Source organism: Mirounga angustirostris, unplaced genomic scaffold (genome assembly GCF_029215605.1).
Source record: "Mirounga angustirostris isolate CCGP_5_RB_7025 unplaced genomic scaffold, mMirAng1.0.hap1 SCAF_14, whole genome shotgun sequence".
In the NCBI taxonomy this organism is placed as follows: Eukaryota; Metazoa; Chordata; class Mammalia; order Carnivora; family Phocidae; genus Mirounga; species Mirounga angustirostris.
The window spans coordinates 81,250,365-81,268,975 of record NW_026991722.1 but is presented as its reverse complement, the minus strand read 5'-3'; the positions used below and the strand labels follow the sequence as shown (position 1 = coordinate 81,268,975).

Genomic DNA, 18,611 nt, shown 5'->3' with positions numbered 1-18,611 from the left:
GCTGGAAAACTGGTACAAAGACTGTCTTACTTCTCCTGTTGTGTGTAGATAGGGAAGGATGTATTCCTGGGAATGTCCAGCAGTTACAGTAAAACCATAAAGGGAAAACTTGCCTATGAATGGGATCAACTCAAAGAAAGCAGAACACAGAGATGGAGAAACAGAAGAAATGCACCCTGATGATATCACTTAGGCTCCTGGATCCAGACTTGCCCTGACCTACCTCTGGACTTTTCAGTTACTTGAGGTGATAAAATCCCTTCTTTGCTTAAGCCAGTTTGAGTTGAGTTTCTTCTCTGACTTCCAGTCAGACACTACCAGTCGATACACCTGCCTTCTGCTAACTGGATGAGCAAAGGACATCTTGCTATCACCTGCATCAAGAGATGACTTAAACAGGGGCGCCTGGGTGGCTCAGTTGGTTAAGCGACTGCCTTCGGCTCAAGTCATGATCCTGGAGTCCCTGGATCGAGTCCCACATCGGGCTCCCTGCTCCGCGGGGAGCCTGCTTCTCCCTCTGCCTCTCTGTCTCTCTCTCTCTCTCTCTGTCTCTCATGAATAAATAAATAAAATCTTAAAAAAAAAAAAAAAGAGAGAGATGACTTAAACAGAAACCTAGAATCAGAAGACCTGCATTTGCTGGTGCAGCCACTCTGGAAAACAGTATGGAGGTTCCTCAAAAAGTTGAAAATAGAGCTACCATATGATCCAGCAATTGCACTACTGGGTATTTACCCCAAAGATACAAATGTAGTGATCCAAAGGGGTACATGCACCCCGATGTTTATAGCAGCAATGTCCACAATAGCCAAACTGTGGAAAGAGCCAAGATGTCCATCGACAGATGAATGGATAAAGAAGATGTGGTATATATATACAATGGAATATTATGCAGCCATCAAAGGGAATGAAATCTTGCCATTTGCAATGATATGGATGGAACTGGAGGGTATTATGCTGAGCGAAATAAGTCAATCAGAGAAAGACATGTATCATATGACCTCACTGATATGAGGAATTCTTAATCTCAGGAAACAAACTGAGGGTTGCTGGAGTAGCGGGGGGTGGGAGGGATGGGGTGCCTGGGTGATAGACATTGGGGAGGGTATGTGCTACGGTGAGCACTGTGAATTGTGTAAGACTGTTGAATCACAGACTGTACCTCTGAAGCAAATAATACATTATATGTTAAAAAAAGAAGAAGAAGAAGATAGCAGGAGGGGAAGAATGAAGGGGGGGAAATCGGAGGGGGAGACAAACCATGAGAGACTATGGACTCTGAAAAACAAACTGAGGGTTCTAGAGGGGAGGGGGTTGGGGGATGGGTTAGCCTGGAAGGAGGGCACGTTCTGCATGGAGCACTGGGTGTTATACGCAAACAATGAATCATGGAACACTACTTCAAAAACTAATGATGTAATGTATGGTGATTAACATAACAAATAAAAAATAAAAGACCTGCATTTGAGTCCTTCCTCCTCTACTTCCTAGCTACATGACCTTGAGCCAGTCACTTACTCTTTCTGAACTCCAGTTCCCTCACCTGTGAAAGAAGGATATGAACACCTATCTCAGCCTTGTGGTGAGAATCAAATGTTAAAAATTTTGACTTTTAAGAACAATGGGAAGCCCTAAACAGGCATTAATAAGGAGAGTAATTTGTTTTGGAAAAAAAAAAAAAATCACTTTGGCTGCTGTGTAGAGAACGGGTCGGAGGAGGACAAGAGTGAAAGCAAAGAGATCTGTTAGGAGGGGCTTTAGAAGTCCAGGAAGATGATGGTGGCTTGAACTGGGACAAGGTTTACCCAATGTCAACTACCAAACATCAATGGCAACATGGCAATCGCCAAAGGTGCCAAAATCCCCATATACTATCTCTTTTTGCCATGTTATTTTCACATAAATGAATTCTGTCCATAAATAAATTCTGCCTAACCCTTAAGCAATAATATTCATGAAATGATACGGTTCATTCGCAAGATACATAGATATATAATGTAATACATATCATATATTAATATATTACATATCATATGTTATATGTATTTCTAAGCCACATTAAAATAAGTATATAACTATTAATTTTTTAAGTGTTTATATACAAGTCCCTGAAGCTCAACCTGAATACTACCAGTAGGAGACAATAAACCATCCCAAAGATTGTGGGACGTACAGGGGACAGAAAGTATTTCTTTTTGTTATGCAGAGAGAAAGTGCTACTTGGCATCAAGTAAGGTACTTTAAAAAGGTTAGTAGGGAAATTCTTACCTGTAGATGGACCTTACTCGAAGGGAGAACCCAATTTAAAAAAAAATAAAAATAAAAACTCAGCTGAACAGAGAAATGAGAGGGTGGTTATTTGAATGACATTCTTCCCTTTTACAAAATGGTTCACCACGCAGACCCTTTAAACTGAGAGCTCCCCCACTGAATAAGTGCCTAGTACCATCATTAACTACTTGACAGAGAACCTGGGGGCAGCTAGGGGAGGAAGGAGGAAGTGGAGAGGAATTTTAAAGCCAAGCCCCGGCCCATTTAAGACCAATTTGAAACGAAGATTTCAGAAAGTCTGAAAGTATAATTTAAGTGAATGCGCTAAGTAGGCTTCTGTGAATAACTCTTCCACTTAGACAATGTTCCTCAAGAACACCCTACTCTGCAGCCATTAAAAAGTGTGTTTTAGGAGAATATTTAATGACATTGGAAACATCTCAAAAGCAGGTGGCAAATCAGCATGTACAGCATGATTCCAATTTCAGATTTAAAAAAGAAATTCTATACATGGGTGAAAAAAAAAAGACTAGGAGTCTACATTAAAATGTTAACAGTGGTTATATTTAGATGGTGGGTTAGATGGATGATACATATTTTCTTCTTTGTTCTTGCCTGTATTTACCCAAGTTTCTGATAATTTTGTAAGCAGGGAAGCTCCACTGAGGGTCTACTGTAAATCGTACCAATTACTTATTGACCGAAAACATAAAATAGGAAATCTCTTTCTAGAAGGGCCAAATCTCTTATCTCATATATGATGATAAAATGATAGCTAACATTTGTAACCACTTATTATGTGTCAGGCGCTGTGCTCAGCACCTTATATAATCATGTCTTTGACAATGACTCTTCACAACCACCTATGAGATGGGTATTTTTATGCACGCCCCCTACCCCAATTTTCCAAATGAAGAAACTGGGGCTCAGAGCAATGACATAATCTGTTCAAGGTCACTAACTGGCAGGTGGCAGAGAATCCAGGTCTCCTGATTTCTAATTCAGGGCTCTTTCTCCTCCATAGCATTTGGTTTCTACAGATGCCCTAGTTTATGGGCTGAAAATATCTCATAATTACCCCATAAATAAGCCATCAAACTTATTTATTCCTTGCATTTAACTTATTATTTAGCATTTAAAGGACACATTACATTGAGCAAGAACCATCAATCTTTCACATAATGTTCTGGTTAATAACTTGGTAATTATAATCCACAGTCACAAACCTGAACACGCTTGTCGTTTCCATGGTGCCAGATTCCTTTTTAAAGAAGAGAACTCGTCAATTATCTCTGACCTGCTCGCTCTATGAATTTATACCCTTCCAAAGCACCAGTACTTACCCTGGTGGTCAGAGTGTTTAAGAGTAAATACAGAGCTCCTAAACCTAAGGATTTGAAAGCCGTGTATCTATAATCCCCTTTAACATGGTATCAAGGTATCATTTAGCCATTCTTTGATGCTAACAGAACTCCTACTTATAAAGCATTCCTGAACTAACTGCTTTGCTTACAGGAGGAATATCAGAATGCACTGCTTACCAATCTTATCAGAGCCAACACCTCCTTGTATCAGTCAGTTTCTGCTGTGTAATGTGCAACTTCAAAATCTCAATGGGTTACAAGGAAAGAAATACTTATTATTTAACTTATGAGTCTGTGGTCAGCTGTGGTTCTGCTGAGCTCATCTGGGATTCCATGAGCCTGGCTCCAGGTTTCAGGTTGGGTTCAGATCTGTTCTAAGGGTCTCCCCATTCTCTACAGAGCAGTGGCCATCTGAAGCATGATTTTCTCATAGCAAAAGGCAGAACAAAAGAACTAGTGAAAACACAGGATGTCTTTGAGGACCAGACTCAAGACTGGCACATTTGCGTATCTGTCCACATTTCATTGGCCAAAGCAAGTCTCATGGCTAAGCCCTAAACTAATGAGGCACAGAAATATTCTCCATCCACTCTAGTGGGAGGTACTGCAAAGTCACATGGCAAAAGGTATTGATGTGTAATGCCATTTAGAAAGAGAATGAAGAATTGGGAGCAATGATCCATTCTACCCACCCTTTTGTAACAAATATATTGTAATGTGCCCTTTACTATCCTGAAATGAAATTCAGAGATAATACAACCTATATATGTATAATTTTCAAAAATCAATTTCATATGTGAATTCTAGAAGACACAGTAAGGTAGTCTGATGTTGGCACATAAACCAAGAACCACTGTATGCGTAATAGCTACAAATGCAAGCTGAGTCAGAGGTGTGGTGTGGGCCCCTCAAATAACTTGAACAGCATTACCATTGTTGATATGATTTTTCTGAAATGGTATATAACTATGAATAAAGTTTTCAGCAAAATAAACTACAACCATCCCTTGGTGTACACTGGAAATTGCATTCCTAGAAAAATCAGAGTATGCTAAAACTATGGAAAATAGGGGTGCCTGGCTGGCTCAGTCAGTGGAGCATGTGACTCTTCATCTCAGGGTCGTGAGTTTGAGCCCTATGTGTGACACAGAGTTTACCTAAAATTTTAAAAAATGCAAAATATACTCTGTTTATATGTAAAACAGGCTCAGATGAGAATATACGAGTTCTTCACCTACATGAAGGTCTGGCAGGACAAAGGACAGGTCCTCCACATTGGTGAACGTCTAGCTCACCTGCTCGCCTAAAGGAAATCATGCCCTCATGATTTTGTAACTCCCCATCAGTGTAACTACTAAAATTGTGCCCACAAACTTCTGGAGAGAGTCCTAGGGGGAAGTATTGCCCCTGTGAGAGCCACTGGTAGTGTGTTAGAGTGAAATCTTTGATGTTCTACAGCCTGACTGAATCCAACCTCTGCTTCCTACTTATTAGCTGTGTGACTTTGGACAAGTTACTGAACTGCTCTGGGCCAGCTCTATTCATAATGTTGCTTTGAGGATTAAATGAGAACGTGCAAATGGCAAAGCATTGAGCACAGTGCTTACACATACTAAGTGCTCAATAAAAGCCAGAGCCTAATGTTACACTATTCATTTAACTTATTCCTATTGCACAGATGAAGAGTTTGAGGCTTAAATGAGATGCCTTTTTTCTTCCTCTCCCTGCTGTCTTCTTTTCTGAAGATGGGCACTAACTGATGCTCTGCTGAGGGTCGGTTTCAGAAGAAAGGAAGACTGGAAAGACTATGGGATTGACAGGTAAGTCCATGAGTGGAGGGGATCTGGTTTCACATTCTAAGCTGAAATATGTAGCAGCTTTACTCTGAAGAAAGCACTGTTTTTTGTGTCCCCACTGGCATCACCATTTGGCATACTCAAGGGTGGTGGCAGTGCAGATCCACCCAACAGTGGTCCAGAGGAGGATATGGCCTTCAGTGGTGATGCCGGCAGAGGTTTTAGAGAGGCAATATGGAAGACAGACTCTGGATCTAGAGGTCAGAACTCTGTCACTTACCATTCATGCATTCATGTGACTTTGGGTAAACTCCACCCCTCCTGTGCCTCAGTTTCATCATCTATAAAAGGAGGAATAGTAGTACATACCTTACAGGGTTGTTGTGGAGACCAAACAAGTACGGATAGTATTTAGAACCATGTTGGCATATAAGAAGCTCTACGTAATTGTGCACCACTGCACAACTGATGTCCACCCATAGGTTCAGTGCAGCCATATAGAGCCTGACCTGGTGGGTGATAAAAAGTGGCAAAAAGAACAAATGAATGGATGAACAATGCTTGGAAAGAACTATCAACTTCAGAAACATGTCATTTCCAGCTTCCAGTTGGGGCATCTGGAAAGCTGCAGTGGAGTATTTGTGCTTATCAGCATGTGCTCAACCGCCATACTGCATGGTCTTTCAAAACCACCAAATAAAACAAAACAAAACTGAGGTGTGTCAAGGTGTGCTCACAGCAGTTAACACTGCAACTGAACTAAAACCATCAGCATCAATCTTATACACACTTGCTCTAACAAGTAAGGCATTTTTTATCCATTCTTGCCAACATTTACAGAGCAGAATGAAAGAGGAGGCACGGATGAGAAAAAGAATGGAACAGCAGGAGAAAGGAAAGTAGATGGAAGCAGAGTACATACAGTGCCTAGTACAGTGCCTGATGCACAGTAGGCCCTCAATCATTATTTGTTGAATGGGTGGATGGATGGATGAGTAGATGGATGGATAGATGGATGGGTGGGTAGGTGGATGGATGGATAGATGGAAGGATGGATGAATGGATAGATGTGTGGATAGCTGGGTGGATGAATGGATGAGTAAATGTCTAATTTTTTCTGCCCCAACTTCAAACTTCAAATCAAGACAGAAGATTTCCAGAAATAAAGTGATCATCTCTGTTCATTTTTTAAAGCCAACCTCTTCCCTAGGAGGAGATATGAAAATACCATGTTATCCCATGTTAGGCAAATCATAAATATCTCACATTCTGGTGAAAGCTCTGCCACTTACTAGCTATGTGACCTGGAATAATTCATTTTGATTCTCTGAGCCTTATTTTTCTCAGAGGTGGTCTCTAAGAATCCACACAGAGTAGACATCATATAATATCATGAATGATTTATGTGCATAAGTGTATACTCATATTTATAGTTTATACCCAGTGCCCAATTTGTTAGCTTTATTCATTCCAAACCTCTTATCACTATTATTACACAGCATGTTAACGTATATTGGTAACTCTTTACTTCCACATAATACTTAAGAGTTTGTAAAAACACTATAATACCATGGCTACATTCATTTAACACTACATACTTTCTCACAGGTCCTCACAACTCAGTGAGTAAATATTCCTAATCCTGTATCAGTCATATATTCTCCCAATAATGCTGCATAACAAACAACCACATAACCTCCAGGGCATATAGTAATAAACATTTATATGGGGTTCAGCTAACCTGGGTTGGGCTCATCTGATTTTGCTGCCTTGCTCACATGTCTGTGGTTAATTGCCCATTATTTAAGTGCTCTGCTGATCTTGGCTGGACTCAGTCTCATGTCTGGGATTTGGCTGGCTGTTGGCTCATCTAAGATGGCCTCAGCTGAAATTCGTGGGATGACTTGGCTCCACAACACAGAAGGCTAACCTGGGAATTTTCCCATGGCGATCACAGAAAAACTAGAACAAAAGTAGAAATGCATCTTTTTTCAGACCTCTGCTTGTATTACATCTGCTAACATCTCACTGGCCAAACTGAGGCATATGGCTAGCACAGATTCAAAGGACAAGTAAATGGACTCTACCTCTTTTATGAGAGGAACTGGTAAGGCTGTGGGTACAGGAGGGGTATTATGAGTTTAACTGTCTCCCCAAGATTCATATGTTGAAGTCCTAACCCCCAGTATCCCAGAATGTGACACTATCTGGAGATAGGGTCTTTATAGAGGTAATAAAGTTAAAAAAAGGTCATTAGAGTGGGTCCTAATCCAGTCTGACTAGTGTCCTTATAAGAAGGGGAAATCTGGACACAGAAACCCAGAGGGAAGACAATGTGAAGACACAGGGTAAAAAATGGCCATCTACAAGCCAAGGAGAGAAGCATGAAATGGATTTCCCCCCTCAGCCTCCCCCTGCCAATCAGTCCTCAGAAAGAACCAACACTACTGACACCTTGATCTTGGACTTCTAGCCTCCAGAACTGTAAGACAATAAATTTCTGCTGTTTAAGCTGCCCAATGTATGGCACTTTGTTAAGGCAGCCCTAGGAACCTAACAGAAGGAGTAAAGAATTAAGGCATTAATGAAATCAGTCCTTAATATCCTATTTTACAGGAGAGGAAACAGAGGCTCTCAGAGTTCAATTAATGTATCACCCAAGGGACATCAGAGTTGTGAGTAGAACCCAGGTCTTCCTTATCAGATTTCCTTATGCCTCTAAGACATTTCTGTTCACAATCTTCTGTCTTTTCCTAGGTGGCTTCCAACAGGGAGGTACTGGCATGTGCAGGACACTGTTCATGCCCAACTAGGCAATTCTGTGCATGTTGCTTCAAAGCTTCTGTTTTACAATCCTTAATGATCTAGTAATTGTGTTTATGGCTTTCCAATGAAGTGTGCAGAGCTCTGATAGTCATCACTGGTTTCTTGAGGGCCTTTATTTGATCTGAGACTGTGCAGAGCTTCTGATAGATTAAAAAAAGGTGTGTGAGGCAAAGAGGAGAAAATTCAGGTCAAATATTTGACAGAATGGTTTTCAGCTAACCACTGCACGCACTTGAGCCATCAACTACATTTGCATCAAACATACTCAATTATTTGGGATAACTGAAGCCACTGGAATGATTTCTCGCACAGAATGAAATGAATGGAAAAGAATTAGGCCATTAACCCATGTATTAGTCAGGGTTCTCCAGACAGACAGAACCAACAGGAGATACAGATCTCTTCTACATGAAGAGATTTATTATAAGGTATTGGTTCATGTAATTATCAAGGCTGAGAAGTCCCACAACCTGGCTTCTGTAACATGGAGACCCAGGAAAGTCAGCCACGTAGTTCGAGATCCCAGAGCCAAAGAGTTAATGGTGTTGACTCCAGCCTAGGTCTGAAGGCCTGAAACCAGGAGTGCCAAGGGCAGAAGCAGCTCAAACAGTGGAACAGAGTTCATTCAAAGTTCTTCCACCTTTTTGCTCTATTTAGGTCCTCAACAAATTAGGGCTATCTGCTTTACTGAGTTCACCCATTCAAATGCTAATGTCTTCCAGAAACACCCTCAGGGACATAACTAGAAATGATATTTAATCAGCTATCTGGGCATTCTGTGGCCCAGTCAGGTTGACACATAAAATTAACCATCACAACTCATTACACAAAAATTTATCAAGCACCTACTATTTGTCAAGCACTGTTTACCAGCCCTGGGATACAGAGATGAGTGAGGTACAATCCACACACAAAAGCAGCTCAGTCTCATATCCATTCAATATCCACTCATCGAATACTAGCGTTGAGCACCTACCAAGTGTTGTCACTCTCTGAGCCACTGAGAGAAAAAAGACATAATCTCTACTCTTGGTCGTGTTTATAGGTGAGCTGGTGACACCATTACTGAATAATTTGTGGCAAAATTACTCAATGACACTTGTGAGGAGTGCTGCAAAGGAGCAGCACAGCACGTGTTGCTGAGGACAGTGTAACAGGAAGACCTGATCTATTTATTTTCAGGGGCCGTGGATCAGGAAAGACAGGTCTACACTGAGATCTGAAGGATCAGCAGGGATTAGCCAGGCAAAGAGAGTGGAAACTTCCTCTTGAGGGGATGGGGGGGGGGGGGAACCGCCACCCTGACCATCCACGAGCTGGCCTGATACTTACTATCCGCGTGGCCTTAGTCTTGCTAAGAGCTGATCTGCTGGCACTCACGGCTAGGGCTTGGGGTTCTCCTTTAAAAAGAAACAGCCACACAGAACACCAACATCAGACAAAGCCCCTTTGAGACCACAATGGAGCAAGACAATGTGACTGAGACCAAACAGGAACACCGTCCAAACCACCAAAATCACCAAAATTCTCCCATCCTGTCCAACATGAGGGGCTGCTGATTCTTTACCGATTCATCAAGTTGCCTGGAGTGTTACTCTGGTCTTTTCTCCTTCCAGATTTATTAACATGCCCAATCACAGAATCACTCCCACTTCCTGCCAGTACCCAACCCAGAGCAAAGCCCCAATTCCTTAAAACCTCCCCCAAATCGTCCAACCTAGGTCCACATCCTATACTAAGTTCCTCCTAACACCCTCCTACCAAGACGCCCTACAGCTCCCATTGCACATTTCCCCCCAGCGCTGCAATGAAGAATCCCAACCAACTTCTTCAACTCCGAGTAGGCTTCTAGTGGTCTTTAGTGAAAGGGTACTGACATTTGGTGAACACTTTTTAAGAGATCCGAAGGATCCAAACCATTCTCTTCCAAAAGCATTTCTAAATTTAAATAAAGAGGCAAGAAAGATCATCATTTGGATGTTTAATTGACATTTATCATAGCTAATGTATTAGTTTTATGGTAAATTTAAGATGGAATTATGTTTTCTTATGCTGTATATATACTTTCACAGTACATTGAGAACCTTTTATAATTAGTGAGTCTAGTATATACTTAGATTTGAAACATAGTTTATTATCTTACATCATTAGCAGGGCTTAGAATTCTCATAGCTCTGCCTCTGGTTGTCTCTAGTTGTCACTTTGGTTCAGAGTCTTAACCTGGGTTTCTAATGATTTGGGGGCATCCACAGACATCCTTGGCCTTTGGAACCCTGACCTTAACTTGACCAAACCAGAACTGATTAACCTCTCCTAAAAACCTGGCTATCTGGCAATTTAGAAGAATTTATCAAAATTTTAAATGTGCTCAACCTCTGACCCAGCAATTCTGTGAAAATTTATTACACAAACCCACTGGCACAAAAATTCAAAGAGAGACAAAGACATCCATTGCTTTGTTGGTAATAACAAACATACAAACAAACGGAAAACTGGAAACAACCCAAATTTCCATCAATAGTCAGTTGGCTAAATAAATCTTAATATACCTAGATAGTAGAATATTATATAGCCGTTAATAATAATGTTATAAACGTATATGAATTGGTTTGGAAAGAAGCACATAATATATTGTGGGGAAAAATTGCAGAATATAATCCAGGATTAATACACACACATTCACACACACAAGCATTTATAAAAACATATTTTTAGACCATAAAGTGGATTATATCTAGGGGTTAAGATTAGAGAATTTTACCCATCTACCATGTTCAAAGTCATGTTGTACTGCTTTTACTTTTTTTTTTAAATATTTTATTTTTAAGTAATCTCTATGTCCAATGTGGGGCTCCAACTGACAACCCCAAGATCAAGAATCGCATACTCTACCAACTGAGCCAGCCAGGCGCCCAGTATTGCTTTTACTTTTAAGAAATGTATTTTGGGGATCCCATTTGCTATATTCCTTTTCCATATTCACCAACCACCAAAGCCCCATCCAGGATCTGTCATTTTTACCTCCTCTCTTTCTCGGCCCTAAGTCCAGCCAAATGCTTTCTACCTCTGAACCATTTCTCAAATCCTCACCATGCCCTGCCCTCTGGCCAAGGTCAGTCGCACGTGGTAGGTCTCCCTGACTCCACTTCCTCATTGCTCCAATGTATGCTCTGCACTGCCACAGGGGCCCTTTCTAACCTACCTAACCATAATCTTCATTCCTTTGCCCCAAACATTTGGCTCTCCTGGACTAACAGAATAAGCCTCGAACTTTCACCATGGACTTCAATTCACTTTAGATCCACTTTGTCATTTCAGGCTTAAATCAAGCATCTAAGGGCCGGGGCGGGGGGGGGGGGGGGGGGATGCTGGGAATAAAAATCACATCCTGTTAAGAACCACCGGGCTACCCTCGCATGACCCAGAAAGTTGCTGGCCCGCAGTACTCTCACTTCTTGACTTCTACTTCTTAAATTGCTCTGCAAATCAGCTTCCTCTGTAAGTTTCACCGTCCTGCTTCCCCATAACTTAAGTCTATCTGGGTGTTGGCTTGCCATGACTCCAGCCCCGGCTCGCATCCACCCCCACACCCTTGAAGAGCCCCAGCGCCCAACCATGGCTGAGTTCTAGTTCTCTTTATGCAAATTCTCAGCAAACAAAGACTCCGATTGGCTGAACTACAGTCAAGTGACCACCTCCAGCCCAATCAGCTGTGACCAGGAGAGAAGCGGCACCTGGGAGAACCAGCGCGGGGATCACAGCTTCCACACTTTTGGAGGCGCCCCGGGATGTCTCCAAAGAAGTAGGTGTGGTCAGGTCAGGTGTGGCCTGTCCCTGTAGCATCTGTCTTCTCCCTTTTCTTCAGACGGTCCTCAAACTTGTCTCCCACTGCCAGGGAGCCTGCCAGCACTCATTTCCACCAAGTTTTTGCCTCCGGTCAGTCAGAAGCATTTTAGCACTGCTTTCAAAGGATGCACAGGCTTCAGATATGGGTCCCAGGCAGTGTCCAGACATTTATTTTGCATCTTCAGAGACTTTTCTTAACTCCCTTTGGATTCCCAGGATTGATTCAGATCATTAAGATTGCAAGATTAGTGAGCTATCCCTATGCGTACTGAAGGGGATCAGAATATGCCAGCCTGGGGCGCCTGGGTGGCTCAGTCTTAAGAGTCTGTCTTCGTCTCAGGTCATGGTCCCAGGGTCCTGGGATGGAGCCCCACATCAGGCTCCCTGCTCAGTGGGGAGCCTGCTTCTCCGTCTCCCACTCCCCCTGCTTGTGTTCCCTCTCTCGCTGTCTGTCAAATAAATCAAATCTTTAAAAAAAAAAAAAAAGAATATGCAACCCCACAATATGCCACTTTCATATGAGGCTTGTTTGGAGGTAAAGGTAATTAAGAAGGAGCAAACACAAAGAGCTCTTTGTTTTCCCCCTCTCTACCTAAGAGTAGGACGTAAATTTCCCTTTGTGAGGGTCTTCCCCTCCTTTCTGTACCAAGACAGAAAACAACCATTATCAACCATTATCACTGGAGACAGAACTCCAGCACCCAAATGGGCCTGTAGTACAAACTTTACTAAAATAACCCCTATCTTCCATTAGTTTCCCCCATATATTTACCTTTCCACAATTTATTACACCTAAAAGTCCAAACCCCTTCTTCTCCTTTGCCTGGTCACTTCTCCACAAGTGTACTTTCTTTTCTTAAGATGGTATATAAGCCCCCCAGGTTTAATCACCTCTTTGCATCTTCATTCCTTTTCTAAGAAGGCCTCAGGCCTCTGTGCATGTAAAAAAAAAAAAAAAGAAAAAGAAAAAAAAATATATATATATATATACCAAATAAAATGTGTACCCCTCTTCTATTAACCTGGTTTTTTTGTCTAATTTGCAAGGCCCAGCTGCAGAATCTAGAAGGCAGAGGAAAGTCTACCCCACATTATTATAAGCACACTAGATCAATGTGTTTTCTTAGCTTTGTTGGAACAAAGATCCTTTCTAAGACAAAATGCAACATCTTTAAGTTGCATATGACTTCAGGGTGGTTCATGGCCCTCATCCCAAGGCCATTTCTTGGATCCTATAAGACTTTAAGCCTATAGGAGAATAAGATATATGTAAATCAATTGAATATCTATTGTATCCAGGGTGTTGGCAACACACACATTTACCTCATCTGAATTCAATTATGAGAAAGAGAGAAAAAATTATCCTGCAGCTCTTAAAACCAATCACACTAGAATTTGGCTCCAGTGCCCCCAGACAAAGGGAGGTCACAATCAAAATGCAAAGAGAAACAAGATAAGTTAATTCCTGCCTTTTGCCCTTGTAAATACCTAGGGCAATTTAAGGCAATTTGGGCCACACAAGATTTTTGCCTGAAGCACTAACACCAGAACCCATACCTTTAACCTCCCATTCAGGATGTAACCCCACATGCTTTCCATATCAGTGATTTTCAAACTACAGGCCTCCACCCACAGGTGGTCATAAAATCGATTTAGTGGGTCATGACCAGCATTTTTTAAAAAATTGAATAGAACAGAATAGGTAATAGCGGAGTGCAAGTGTCATAGTGTGAGTATTATTTCATAAAAGTTTTGCTTCATTTGTGTGTGTGTGTGTTTCTTACTCTGGTCAAAAACATTTGAAAGTCATTGCTCTGTATTCCGTGCTGCCCAATACTGGGAGCCGTTAGCGCATGTAGTTGGTCAAAACAGACATGTGCTGGTAAGTATAAAATGCACACTGAATTTCAAAGACTAGAGATGAAAAAAGAATGTAGAATATCTAATAAATGTTATATGGATTATGTGTTGTTTTTTTTAAACCAGAACCAAATATTGTATTTTTACATAAGCTCACTGAAAACTGGTCTCCGATTGCAGGTCACGCGTGCCAACAGTGGATAAGACATGTGCCGATGTCTACAGACTTCTGGCTCTACGGTGCTGATTCCTTCACCTCAGGAGAAATAATTTGGCACCTCTAAAGCAGCATATTTGACGACGGCATCCTTGTTCCGCCATCTCAGCCATTCAATCCCACTTCAACGCCTCTCGGTCAGCAATAGCCACACCATCTTTGAAGCAGGTCTTTCTCCACTCTGATTACACGCTGAAAAAGAACATTTGCCTTTGGGCGCCTGGGTGGCTCAGTTGGTTAAGCGACTGCCTTCGGCTCAGGGCATGATCCTGGAGTCCCTGGATCGAGTCCCGCATCGGGCTCCCTGCTCGGTGGGGAGCCTGCTTCTCCCTCTGACCCTCCCCCCTCTCATGTGCTCTCTGTCTCTCTCATTCTCTGTCTCAAATAAATAAATAAAATCTTTAAAAAAAAAAAAAAAAGAACATTTGCCTTTGGATATATTATGTTAAATAAAACACTAAAGTTAATTTCACATGTTTCTTTTTACTGTTACAGTGTGGCTACTAGAAAAATGTTAATTATATATTTGGTTGTTATTATATGCCTGTTGGACAGTGCTGCTCTTTATATTTTAGCAAAATATACATGTACATACACATGACATGCTTATAATCTAGCTTATAATATAGCATCTTCAAAATTTTTTTAAGACTTATTTTTTTAGAAATAGAGAGAGTGGGGTGGGGAGGGACAGGGGGACAGAGGGAGAGGGAAAGAAAGACTCTCAAGCAGACTTCACACTGAGTGTGGATCCTGATGCGGGGCTCGATCTCACAACCCTGAGATCATGACCTGAGCTGAAATCAAGTCAGAGGCTTAACTGACTGAGCAACACAGGCGCCCCAAAATAGCATCTTTATAGCATCTATCACCATATTCTTACCAAGCACTTAGAAAGATTCGTTCAATGTCAAAATGGCTGCCCCACCATTAACACCCCCACTTCCAATGCAGAGAGTGCCTTTTGACTCAGCCTTAGTGTGCCCATCTGCCTGACTTAGTTTAATGTTGCAGGGCCTTAACAGAGGTGACAGATGCCTTGGAAATGTTTTATTTATTCTCTTAATTTATTCAGAAAGGAATATGGTCATCCTGCCAATGGTTATGCACTCCAAATGACCACACATCCTGAATCAGGCAGGAAATGACTACATATCTACTTCCTGTGTTCTCTATAAATCTCTCCGTGCATCAGCTTTACCTTTCAGCCTCATCGCCATGTTCTTTCCTAGCTCAGGGAAAGTCATATTACCTGTCAATCATAATCTTAATATTCTACTTGTCAAAGGCATGCTACAACGACCCTCCCAACATGCATGCACAGGCAGGCACACACACGCCAGTCCTAATTAGTTCTAGCCTCTCTGGAGCCACTCATTTTTCTCTGGCTGACCCCTTCTACATCCAATACCTCTACTCATATTGATCTCAGGAATTCTCCCCTTCCATGAGGTAAGTAATAATAATAATAATAATAATAATGGCAGTAAGTAGCTGTCTTTTATAGACCATTTATCTTCCAGACATTATGCTAAGCACTTTCTCCCATGTAAATATCATAACAATTTTGTTGTGATGCAAATACTTTTCCATTTTAGAAATAAAGAAACATTGCCATATGAAGTGACTTAAACTGTAAGATCCATAATGTCTTGCCAATACACCCAATGTGTACAAAACGTGCCTGGCACATATGTTTAAGTGCTCGATAAATGTCTACTGTGAATAAGTAAATGAATGGATGATGACATACCACTGTCCACTTTTACTTATAGTTGTGTCTATGTGCTATCAACCTTATTAAGTTAAGCTACGAGTTCCTTGAGGACCGAACTTTGTTTTGCATTTCCTGGGCTTAGCACAACACCTGCCACAGAATGGACACTCGAAGATATGTCAAATAAACCAATAACAAAAATAAATGATTAAATGTCACTTTCCCACAACTTCAGAATATGACCATCCCTTGCTAAGAATCATTCAGTGGCTCCCTATTACCCTCGGGCTAAAGCCCAAATTATTCCTTATGGCCTACAAGGACTCCCTCGCCACTTGAGCCTCATCTCTTGCCACTTGGAGCTCCAGCTATATTGGAAGAATTTCAAAGCTCCTCAACTTCTGAGTTAGGATTAGGGTTAGGGTTAGAGTCCCTACTTCCCCACTCAGGACTTTTCCCCTGGCCATTCTCACCTGTTCCCAGCCCCAGTGCTATGCCCTTGACCCAAGTCCTTCTCATCTCCTAGTGAAGCCTTTCCTGACCCTCATCTAGATTGATTCCCCTCAGATAGTTCTCACTTCACCCTGTACTTCACTTTTAATGCTTATCACAAGGACAACTCAATAATTATTTTTACTTTTTTCCTTTTTGTCTGTATTTATTTCCTGTAAGCCCTATAAGCTAAGGAGCATGTCTGTTTTGTATACCACGATGTACCTTGTGTCTTGCCTAGAGATAGGAAACCAGTGGTCCACACATGTTTTTTGGCCCACCTTCCGAATAGTGTGTGTGTATGTTATGTATATATACAATTCATTATATGTTATATATATAATTGGTTTATTATAAAATTTAAAATATACATATTTCACAAAAAATCTGGATTTATGGCCTCTCTAGGGGAAAAAAACCAAAAACATCCAAAGATCTGGACTACTACATATACAGTCAGGATAGGCAAGCAATGCTACAGTAACAAGGCCAAAATCTCAAACTGCTTTCTCACTCACACTCCATGTCTATCGTGGGTAGGCTGAGGCTCTGCACCCCGTCTCTCCCTGAGCTCCATCTGGAACACTGACAGTCACTGAGGCAGAAGGAAAAGGAGACACAGCAAACCAAGCTCATGGCTTTCACTGGGGGAAGTGACACACGCCTCTTCCACCCACGTTTCATTGGCCAGAGCCAGTCAACAAGGAGGGGATATTTAATCCCCTTGCAGGAAGAGCACTGCAGGAGGGAAAATGGAATGCCTGGAAAGCAGTATTACAAATCTATCCCAGAGGGACACCTGGGTGGCCCAGTCAGTTAAGCGTCTGCCTTCGGGTCAGGTCATGATCCAGGGTCCCGGGATCTAGTCCCACATCAGGCTCCTTGCTCAGTTGGGAGCTTGCTTTTCCCTCTACCTGCTGCTCCCTCTGCTTGTGTTCTATCTGACAAATAAATAAAATCTTAAAAAAACAAAAACAAATCTATTCCAGAGAAGCAATTGGCGGGAGCTGAAAAGCACCTGCCCTCTTTATATGGGACACTGACTCCAATCTGACATTCATCTCTCTTCATTCATAACTCATCATTCATCATGCTCATTCCTTGTTGGAATTTAGGCTTGCAATCACAACAGTAGGGGGTAAAAGAGCGAAGAAGTGAATAAATGAACAAGGACAGAACCTCGTTTTGCATTTCCTGGGCTTAGCACAATATTTCTATATATGATGGCACAAATGAAAACTAGCTCCTTGAGAAGCAAACTTTCATGCCAAGCCCTGGCGATTCAGTCACGGCCTTTCTTGGGACACCTTGCCTGGACTAGCTCCACCTCCGGTGACTACTTCGTTGGCGGGCCAGAGGCGGATAACACCTCCATGCAGACTCCCCATGACTGCAGCACAAATGGAACATTTGTCCCTTAAGTGACTGAACAGCCATTACTCATGGCAGGCTGGCCAACGTTTATGAAACAGATGGGACTTGGCAGGGTGAGGAGCTAGTGTCTATGGTAGGCAGAAAGCACTGACAGGTGGAAAAACATTTTGGGGTGCAGCCTCATTATTATGTTTCTGATGGCCACAGGATCAAACATTAATCTTGAATGCCTTGCTTCCCAATAGTGACAAGAAAGGATTCTCTTTGCTCTGTAATGGGCTCATGAGCATGGAGGGCAGACTTCCCACATTTAATTTCTTGCTTCCTTCACACTGTAAAGGTATAGGCAACCCAGGTTTCCTCTAGACTCTTATTTCTTTTTTTAAATTTATTTTTAAAGATTTCATTTATTTATCTGAGAGAGAGAAAGAGAGCAGTAAGTAGGGGGAGGGGCAGAGGGAGAAGGAGAAACCGACTCCCCACTGAGCAGGGAGCCCAACGTGGGGCTGGATCCCAGGACCCCAGGATCACTATCCTAGCTGAAGGCAGACACTCAACCGACTGTGCCACCCAGGTGCCCCTTAGTTCTTTTTTTTTAAAGACTGATATTCAGAGAGAGAGAGAGAGAGCGCAAGCGGGTAAGCAGGGGAAGGGGCAGAGGAAGAAGGAGAAGCCGACTCCCCACTGAGCAGGGAGCCCAACGTGGGGCTGGATCCCAGGACCCCAGGATCACTATCCTAGCTGAAGGCAGACACTCAACCGACTGAGCCACCCAGGTGCCCCTTAGTTCTTTTTTTTAAAGACTGATGTTCAGAGAGAGAGAGGGAGAGCGCACGCAAGCGGGTAAG

At 42.1% G+C, this 18,611-nt stretch overlaps 1 protein-coding gene across 4 annotated transcripts in view; it reads right to left on the bottom strand.

Annotated features, from left to right (window-relative positions):
* Positions 1-18,611, bottom strand: part of SUDS3 (SDS3 homolog, SIN3A corepressor complex component) — a 160,625-nt gene that overhangs the window by 77,221 nt on the left and 64,793 nt on the right. The window contains exons 13-14 of one of the 4 annotated variants that reach the window (XR_010407427.1): positions 9,590-9,657; positions 5,801-5,940 (exon numbers count right to left, since the gene is read on the bottom strand). The exons of the other annotated variants lie outside the window; for them this stretch is intronic. The gene's annotated coding sequence lies outside the window, so the exon portion shown is untranslated. The remainder of the gene's footprint in view (positions 1-5,800; positions 5,941-9,589; positions 9,658-18,611) is intronic. 4 annotated transcript variants of the gene reach the window in all.